This window comes from Salmo trutta, unplaced genomic scaffold (genome assembly GCF_901001165.1).
Source record: "Salmo trutta unplaced genomic scaffold, fSalTru1.1, whole genome shotgun sequence".
Lineage (NCBI taxonomy): Eukaryota > Metazoa > Chordata > Actinopteri > Salmoniformes > Salmonidae > Salmo > Salmo trutta.
The window spans coordinates 10,001-20,709 of record NW_021822829.1 but is presented as its reverse complement, the minus strand read 5'-3'; the positions used below and the strand labels follow the sequence as shown (position 1 = coordinate 20,709).

The 10,709-nt window shown below is 44.4% G+C and overlaps 1 pseudogene; it reads left to right on the top strand.

Moving 5' to 3' along the window:
* Nucleotides 1–1,076: 1,076 nt before the first annotated feature.
* Nucleotides 1,077–10,709, top strand: part of LOC115185030 (receptor-type tyrosine-protein phosphatase delta-like) — a 19,374-nt pseudogene continuing 9,741 nt past the window's right edge.

The following is a 10,709-nucleotide window of genomic DNA, read 5'->3' as shown; positions in this document are numbered from 1 at the left end:
GTTGAAATAGAATGGAATGTTGAAATAGAATGGAATGTTGAAATAGAATGGAACTGAAAACCCTACTGGATAGAGACTGATTGCTCAGAATTTTTAATATTTTTTAAGAATAATATATATTATATATTTTACAAGCCTTCATCAGATAATGAGATTATAAAATATGAGACTAATGTAAAACAATTCTCTCCTTCTTTGCTCTCTGCTTCGTTCTGTCGTTTAGTGGGAATACAATGAATCAGCAGAATATGTAAGTATATCTGTGATCTGTTATCTAAAAAAGGTATCATTTGTCTTGACCTGTGTTTGGGTCCCATGGGCTAGTAGAAAAAAGGATGGAATGGGACACAGCCTAGAATGGAACTATGGAATGGGACACAGCCTAGAATGGAACTATGGAATGGGATACAGCCTAGAATGGAACTATGGAATGGAGTAGAATGGAACTATAGAATGGAGTAGAATGGAACTATGGAATGGAGTAGAATGGAACTATGGAATGGAGTAGAATGGAACTATGGAATGGAGTAGAATGGAACTATAGAATGGAGTAGAATGGAACTATAGAATGGAGTAGAATGGAACTATGGAATGGAGTAGAATGGAACTATGGAATGGAGTAGAATGGAACTATGGAATGGAGTAGAATGGAACTATAGAATGGAGTAGAATGGAACTATGGAATGGAGTAGAATGGAACTATGGAATGGAGTAGAATGGAACTATGGAATGGAGTAGAATGGAACTATGGATGGAGTAGAATGGAACTATGGAATGGAGTAGAATGGAACTATAGAATAGAGTAGAATGGAACTATTGAATGGAGTAGAATGGAACTATGGAATGGAGTAGAATGGAACTATGGAATGGATAAGAATGGAACTATAGAATGGAGTAGAATGGAACTATGGAATGGAGTAGAATGGAAACTATGGAATGGAGTAGAATGGAACTATGGAATGGAACCTATGGAATGGAACTATGGAATGGACTATGGAATGGAGTAGAATGGAACTATGGAATGGAGTAGAATGGAACTATAGAATGGAGTAGATGGAACTATAGAATGGAGTAGAATGGGAGATGATACTGTTCAGGTCCATGTTGCTGATGAGTTTCTATGATCTGTAGGAGGTGGTTCTGTAATACTGATGAGTTCTTGCGTTCTATGTGTCGGTAGGAGGTGGTTCTAGGGGAAACTCCCAGGCTGATACTGCCTACTCTGTGTCTGTGGGGCATACACCGCCAAGGGAGACGGGCACGGAGCAAACCCCAAACTCTCTGCACTACCCTCCCACGTACGTACTTATCATTTATCAATCCCAACATAATATAACAGACAGTACAGACACAGCTACCCAGCCTGCTACTAGACACTGAGACAGATTTACTAAGTCTTCACAGCCGTCTTTAGAGCAGCGATTCCTCAAAATGGGGGTCGCGAGTGTGAAACTGAATTTTTTTTTAAACTATCATAAATATTTTAATAGGCTACATACAGCATCTTCGGAAAGTATTCAGATTCCTTTACATATTGCACATTTTGCTTCAGTCTTATTTCAAAATGGATTAACTAGTTTTATTTCCTCATCAATCTACACACAATAACCCGTAAGGACAAAGCAAAAACAACAGTTTAAATGGAAATATTACATTTCCATAAGTATTCAGACCCTTTACTCAGTACTTTGTTGAAACACTTTTGGCAGTGATTACAGCATCGAGTCTTCCTGGGTATGACGCTACAAGCTTGGCACACCTGAATTTGGGGAGTTTCTCCCAATCTTCTCTGCAGATCCTCTCAAGCTCTGTCAGGTTGGATGGGGAGCGTTGCTACACAGCTTTAATCATGTCTCTCCAGAGATGTTCGTTCGGGTTCAAGTCCGGGCTCTGGCTGGGCCACTCAAGGACATTCAGAGACTTGTCCCGAAGCCACTCCTGCGTTGTCTTGGCTGTGTGCTTAGGGCCATTGTTCTGTTGGAAGGTGATCCTTCGCCCCAGTCTGAGGTCCTGAGCGCTCTGGAGCAGGTTTTCATCAAGAATCTCTGTGTACTTTGCTCCGTTCATCTTTGACTTGATCCTGACTAGTCTCCCAGTCCCTGCTGCTGAGAAACATCCCCACAGCATGATGCTGCTACCACCACGCTTCATCGTAAGGATGGTGCCAGACTTCCTTGACACGTAACGCTTGGCATTCAGGCCAAAGAATTCAATCTTGGTTTCATCAGACCAGAGAATCTTGTTTCTCATGGTCTGAAAGTTTTTAGGTGCCTTTTGGCAAACTCCAAGCGGGCTGTCATGTACCTTTTACTAAGGAGTGGCTTCCGTCTGGCTACTCTAACTTAAAGGCTTGATTGGTGGAGGGCTGCAGAGATGGTTGTCCTTCTGGGAGGTTCTCCCATCTCGTCAGAGGCACTCTAGAGCTCTGTCAGAGTGACCATCGGGTTCTTGGTCACCTCCCTGACCAATGCCACAGATGTGTCAAGTTTTGAGGGAGCGTGCAATTGGCATGCAAGTACAGGAATGTCCACCAGAGCAGCTGCCAGATAATTGAACGTGCATTTCTCTACCATAAGCCGCCTCCAACGTCGTTTTAGAGAATTTGGCAGTATGTCCAACCGGCCTCACAACCGCAGACCACGTTTAACCACACCAGCATATTTTTGTTCAGTATATACAGTATACCTCACTGGTGGTACTGGCTATATTTCTAAAGATAACTGTAACATCGTACTGCCTTTAATACCTATGGGGTGAAGATGTGATATATTCTGGTGTATTAATTACGATATTTGTGATGAAGAAAAAGGTTACAGACAGATGCTTTCCATCTGATCCTGCAACCTACTGCTGAAAACAGGTCGACCCTATTGTCCTGCTGCAAACAGGTCGGCCCTATGGTCCTGCTGCAAACAGGTCGGCCCTATGGTCCTGCTGCAAACAGGTCGGCCCTCCTATGGTCCTGCTGCAAACAGGTCGGCCCTATGGTCCTGCTGCAAACAGGTCGGCCCTATGGTCCTGCTGCAAACAGGTCGGCCCTATGGTCCTGCTTGCTCTGGACTTGATATCCCTAGCTGATATAGACTGCTAACATGATATCCCTAGTTGATATAGACTGCTAACATGATATCCCTAGTTGATATAGACGCTAACATGATAATCCTTAGTTGATATAGACTACTAGCATGATATCCTAGTTGATATTGACCGCTAGCTTGAATGACGTTCAGCTCAAAATGCAGGTGCATCACCATTTCTGGCTGTAATGCCAGGCTACATTTGTGCAGAGATTGTGAGCAGGTGTTCGTGAGCAGTTTAATTCTCTTTAATAGTAACATCCTCTTCTCTCCTCTTCCCCTCTCTCTTGTCTCATCCCTCTCTTCATCCTGCCCCTACTCCTGCTCCTACCTTCACCCCTCTCTCTTCCCTCCTTCCCCCAGTCCCAGAATGCCCCAGGCTCTCAGTAAGTCCCACCCCCACGGGCACGGCCCAGCTCCAGTGGCTGCCTCCACCCAACCCCCCTACCCCTCTCCTGGGGTACCGTCTAACCTTCGGACGCCTGGATGTCCTCCCCCTTACCGTGGTAGAATTCCCCGCCAAGGAAAAGTCCTACACTGCGCAGGATATCCACAAGGGGGCGTCGTACGTGTTCCGACTCTCCGCCCGGAATAAGATTGGATACGGAGAGGAGGTAGTGATCGAGGTGACCACTCCGGAAGACGTTCCAGGAGGATACCCAGAAAATATCCTCTCTAAAGGCGCCTCGGCATCTTCCATACAGCTAGTTTGGAAGTCTGTCCCGCTTATCGAACAAAACGGGAAGATTGTGAAGTACTCGGTGCAGTACCGGGATGTTAACGGTAGAGGTGGGAATGCTACCGGGGAGGTGGTGGTGACGGTACCGGAATCTAGCGTGACGTTGGAAGGGCTGAGCGCTGACACTGTGTATGACGTCAGAGTGTGTGCGTTCACGGCGGTAGGGGCGGGGCCGTATAGTCCCGGCGTCCAGTTTAGGACGCAACCGCTGGATGTGGAAGGTAGGACACACACACACGCACACACACACCCGCACGCACGCACACACACGCACTCACACACTCACACACACACTCACACACACACTCACACACACACTCACGAACACGCACGCACACACACACACTCACACTCACAATCACACTCACGCACGCACGAACACACACACACTCACACCCGCACGCACGCACGAACACACACACACACACACACACTCACGCACGCACGCACGAACACACACACACACTCTCATAACCACCTTTGAGCAACTACCCAACAACCATCTTCCATGTCTGCCCCCCCCCCATCCTAAACACACTCTTTCCTCCACACTGTACATTAACTCAGTGGAAATACTCACCCACACACCATACCAAACACGTTACAGCGTCGTCGTAAGTCTATTTTGTTCTTGTCAGTCTTGTCGGTCTAGTCTGTAATCTTAAATGTATTCAGTCTCCTTCAGCTGACAAGGTAAGAGAGGTATTCTAGTCCCATCTCATTATCCAGTCAAGCTGACATCCCTTCCAGACTGTATTTCTGTACAGACAGAAACTAGAAACTAGAAACTGTAAAACACAGGTAAGATATTACACCTGTTTCTCTCAGACCTGGGTTCAGATACTATTAGAAATCTTTCAAAAAAAATAATACTTTTAGCGTTTGCTCTGGCCTGCCTGGAATGCCTGGTGGACGCACTCCTTCAGACTATTCTATTGGTTCCATGGCTCCAGGCAAGCTCAATCAAGCCCAGATAAAACATGTGAAATGATGTGAAAATAGTATTTGAACCCGGATCTGGATCCTATAAGGAGATTGAAAGCGTAGAAATAGAATCCATATAAAAAGTCCATCAGTGACTTGAATGGGGATAGGCCCCGTTCTATGGGTTGTATTTCTATGATTGAAAAGTCTGCAGAGTCATACTGTTGTTTTCTATGTTCCTCTCCACAGTGTTTGCTACTAACTTCAGAGTGAAGGCTGCCATGAGAACTCAGTCCTGCGACCTGGGAGATACGAGACAAAACACCCTCCCAGCCTTTTACGGTGAGTTACAGGGACTTTAGATGATGGGTGTGTGTGTGTGTGTGTGTGTGTGTGTGTGTGTGTGTGTGTGTGTGTGGTGTGTGTGTGTGTGTGTGTGTGTGTGTGTGTGTGTGTGTGTGTGTGTGTGTGGCTGTTTATGTGTGTGTGTGGCTGTGAGTGTTGATTATCTCTGTATTTCTATAGATCTTGTATGTAAGGGTCAGAGTGTTGATTATCTCTGTCTCTCTCTCTAGATCCTGTATGATAAGGGTCAGAGTGTTGATTATCTCTGTCTCTCTCTCTAGATCCTTTATGATAAGGGTCAGTGTTGATTATCTTTCTCTCTCTCTAGATCCTGTATGATAAGGGTCAGAGTGTTGATTATCTCTGTCTCTCTCTCTAGATCCTGTATGATAAGGGTCAGAGTGTTGATTATCTCTGTTTCTCTCTCTCTCTAGATCCTGTATGATAAGGGTCAGAGTGTTGATTATCTCTGTTTCTCTCTCTCTCTCTAGATCCTGAATGATAAGGGTCAGAGTGTTGATTATCTCTGTCTCTCTCTCTAGATCCTGTATGATAAGGGTCAGAGTGTTGATTATCTCTGTCTCTCTCTCTAGATCCTGTATGATAAGGGTCAGAGTGTTGATTATCTCTGTCTCTCTCTATAGATCCTGTATGATAAGGGTCAGAGTGTTGATTATCTCTGTCTCTCTCTCTAGATCCTGTATGATAAGGGTCAGAGTGTTGATTATCTCTGTCTCTCTCTCTAGATCCTGTATGATAAGGGTCAGAGTGTTGATTATCTCTGTCTCTCTCTATAGATCCTGTATGATAAGGGTCAGAGTGTTGATTATCTCTGTCTCTCTCTCTAGATCCTGTATGATAAGGGTCAGAGTGTTGAGGTGGATGGTAAACAGAACCAAAAGCTGATAACAGGTCTGCAGCCGGATACCCAGTACTCCTTCCTGTTGACTAACCGTGGCAACAGTGCCGGAGGTCTACAGCACCGCGTAACCGTGACGACCGCCCCGGACGTGCTGCGCTCCAAACCCACGCTGGTGGGGAAGACCAACGCAGACGGGATGGTGACGGTTCAACTACCGCCCGCACAGACCACCACTACCGTCAGGTGAGGGAGGGAGGGAGGGAGGGAGGGAGGGAGGGAGGGAGGGAGGGAGGGAGGGAGGGAGGGAGTACATCAGGGTTCCCCAACTGGCGGCCTGCTAGTGATTTTATTTATTTGGCCCCTCCAAAATTTTAGGACCAATTATAACAATAAAAAAAAAGTTATTGTTGGACATAAAGGCTTTAAAAACAGCAGCATATCAGCGCCAAGTGATTTTAATGTAGGAAATGTGTTCCAAAGTATTCCCACGTATAATAGAGAGATACTGTATATGTTTTTTTGTATTTATTGAACCCTTATTTTACCAGGTCAGTTGACTGAGAACACGTTCTCATTTACAGTAAACGACCTGGGAAGTAGTTACAGGGGAGAGGAAGGGGGATGAATGAGCCAATTGGAAGCTGGGGATGATTAGGTGACCGTGATGGTTTGAGGGCCAGATTGGGAGTTTAGCCAGGACACCAGGGTTAACACACCTACTCTTACGATAAGTGCCAAGGGATCTTTGGTGACCACAGAGAGTCAGGATACCTGTTTAACATCCCATCCGAAAGACAGCATCCTACACAGGGCAATGTCCCCAATCACTGCCATGGGACATTGGGATATTTCATTATTTTTATACCAGACGAAAGAGCGCCTCCTACTGGCCCTCCAACACCAAATGGGCTCCTTGAGGTCAATTTGCAGTCTATAAATTATTAGTAATTATGTTCCGGCTCCCTGACCATCCGCTCAAGAAACAAATAGCCTGAATCTAGTTGATGATCCCTGTACTGTAGTCGACCATCATTAAGGTGAATCTAGTTGATGATCCCTGTACTGTAGTCGACCATCATTAAGGTGAATCTAGTTGATGATCCCTGTACTGTAGTCGACCATCATTAAGGTGAATCTAGTTGATTATCCCTGTACTGTAGTCGACCATCATTAAGGTGAATCTAGTTGATGATCCCTGTAGTCGACCATCATTAAGGTGAATCTAGTTGATGATCCCTGTAGTCGACCATCATTAGGTGAATCTAGTTGATGATCCCTGTACTGTAGTCGACCATCATTAAGGTGATCTAGTTGATGATCCCTGTACTGTAGTCGACCATCATTAAGGTGAATCTAGTTGATGATCCCTGTAGTCGACCATCATTAAGGTGAATCTAGTTGATGATCTCTGTACTGTAGTCGACCCTCATTAAGGTGATCTAGTTGATGATCCCTGTACTGTAGTTCGACCATCATTAAGGTGAATCTAGTTGATGATCCCTGTACTGTAGTCGACCATCATTAAGGTGAATCTCGTTGATGATCCCTGTACTGTAGTCGACCATCATTAAGGTGATCTAGTTGATCCCTGTACTGTAGTCGACCATCATTAAGGTGAATCTAGTTGATGATCCCTGTAGTCGACCATCATTAAGGTGAATCTAGTTGATGATCTCTGTACTGTAGTCGACCATCATTAAGGTGAATCTAGTTGATGATCCCTGTAGTCGACCATCATTAAGGTGAATCTAGTTGATGATCTCTGTACTGTAGTCGACCATCATTAAGGTGAATCTAGTTGATGATCCCTGTACTGTAGTCGACCATCATTAAGGTGAATCTAGTTGATGATCCCTGTACTGTAGTCGACCATCATTAAGGTGAATCTAGTTGATGATCCCTGTACTGTAGTCGACCATCATTAAGGTGAATCTAGTTGATGATCCCTGTAGTCGACCATCATTAAGGTGAATCTAGTTGATGATCCCTGTACTGTAGTCGACCATCATTAAGGTGAATCTAGTTGATGATCCCTGTACTGTTGTCGACCATCATTAAGGTGAATCTAGTTGATGATCCCTGTAGTCGACCATCATTAAGGTGAATCTAGTTGATGATCCCTGTACTGTAGTCGACCATCATTAAGGTGAATCTAGTTGATGATCCCTGTACTGTAGTCGACCATCATTAAGGTGAATCTAGTTGATGATCCCTGTAGTCGACCATCATTAAGGTGAATCTAGTTGATGATCTCTGTACTGTAGTCGACCATCATTAAGGTGAATCTAGTTGATGATCCCTGTACTGTAGTCGACCATCATTAAGGTGAATCTAGTTGATGATCCCTGTACTGTAGTCGACCATCATTAAGGTGAATCTCGTTGATGATCCCTGTACTGTAGTCGACCATCATTAAGGTGAATCTAGTTGATGATCCCTGTACTGTAGTCGACCATCATTAAGGTGAATCTAGTTGATGATCCCTGTAGTCGACCATCATTAAGGTGAATCTAGTTGATGATCTCTGTACTGTAGTCGACCATCATTAAGGTGAATCTAGTTGATGATCCCTGTAGTCGACCATCATTAAGGGTGAATCTAGTTGATGATCTCTGTACTGTAGTCGACCATCATTAAGGTGAATCTAGTTGATGATCCCTGTAGTCGACCATCATTAAGGTGAATCTAGTTGATGATCCCTGTACTGTAGTCGACCATCATTAAGGTGAATCTAGTTGATGATCCCTGTACTGTAGTCGACCATCATTAAGGTGAATCTAGTTGATGATCCCTGTAGTCGACCATCATTAAGGTGAATCGTTGATGATCCCTGTACTGTAGTCGACCATCATTAAGGTGAATCTAGTTGATGATCCCTGTACTGTAGTCGACCATCATTAAGGTGAAATCTAGTTGATGATCCCTGTAGTCGGCCATCATTAAGGTGAATCATGGATGATCCCTGTACTGTAGTCGACCATCATTAAGGTGAATCTAGTTGATGATCCCGTAGTCGACCATCATTAAGGTGAATCTAGTTGATGATCCCTGTAGTCGACCATCATTAAGGTGAATCTAGTTGATGATCCCTGTACTGTAGTCGACCATCATTAAGGTGAATCTAGTTGATGATCCCTGTACTGTAGTCGACCATCATTAAGGTGAATCTAGTTGATGATCCCTGTACTGTAGTCGACCATCATTAAGGTGAATCTAGTTGATGATCCCTGTACTGTAGTCGACCATCATTAAGGTGAATCTAGTTGATGATCCCTGTACTGTAGTCGACCATCATTAAGGTGAATCTAGTTGATGATCCCTGTAGTCGGCCATCATTAAGGTGAATCTAGTTGATGATCCCTGTACTGTAGTCGACCATCATTAAGGTGAATCTAGTTGATGATCCCTGTACTGTAGTCGACCATCATTAAGGTGAATCTAGTTGATGATCCCTGTACTGTAGTCGACCATCATTAAGGTGAATCTAGTTGATGATCCCTGTACTGTAGTCGACCATCATTAAGGTGAATCTAGTTGATGATCCCAGCTGTACATGATAACTGAAGTGTTGTGTTGTTGTTGCCAGGGGATACTATGTGGTGGTGGTTCCTCTGAAGAAACAGAGAGGAGGGAAGTTCTTGACGCCTGGTGACAACCCTGATCAGATGAACCTAGATGAGGTGAGATACTGTATGATGATGAAGATGATAATGATAACACAATAGGAAGATGATAATGATGGGGTAATAACCAGATAACACAATATGAATATGATAATGATGGGTAATAACCAGATAACACAATATGAATATGATAATGATGGGGTAATAACCAGATAACACACTATGAATATGATAATGATGGGTAATAACCAAATAACACAATATGAATATGATAATGATGGGTAATAACCAAATAACACAATATGAAGTTAATGATGATGGGGTAATAACCAAATAACACAATATGAAGTTAATGATGATGGGGTAATAACCAAATAACACAATATGAATATGATAATGATGGGGTAATAACCAAATAACACAATATGAAGTTGATGATGATGGGTAATAATCAGATAACATTGTTAATAACATTTAACCCCATCTCTCTCCTCCTCTCCTTTAACCCCCTCTCACCACCTCTTTCTATCCATCTCTATCCTCTCCTCTCTGTATCCATCTCCCTCCCTTCTACCTCTCCTCCCCCCTCTCTATCCATCTCTATCCTCCCCTCTCATCTCTCTATCCATCTCTATCCCCTCCTCCCCTCTCATCTCTCTATCCATCTCTACTCCCCCCTCTCCTCCAGCTCCTGAAAGAGATCAACAGGACCAGTGTGAGCCAGGCGCTGCGTGTCCGTCGCCAGGTCCCGGCCAGCCAATCAGATCCCAGGGCCTATGTTTCCGCCCACTTTAAGACCCTCCCCCAGGAGTTCACCCTCGGTGATGGGAGGAGCTATGGGGAGTTCCGGAACCGCCCCCTGCAAAACGGACAGGAATACGTGTTCTTCGTGCTGGCGCTGCTAGACCTGTCTAATAATGTGGGTTTGGGATGGGAGTGGACACACACACACTTACACACACACAAACTAGCAGACACACACCAGAAGCATGTGTTCTTCGTGCTGGAGTGTTCTTCGTGCAGGAGACCCAGGTCAAACCTGGGTCTCCTGTTCGCCACATAACTCTGTTAGCCCACTGAGCTAAAGCCTAGTCATTAGCTAACAAGTCTTCTGGTTTTCAAGATACTCATCACACGAG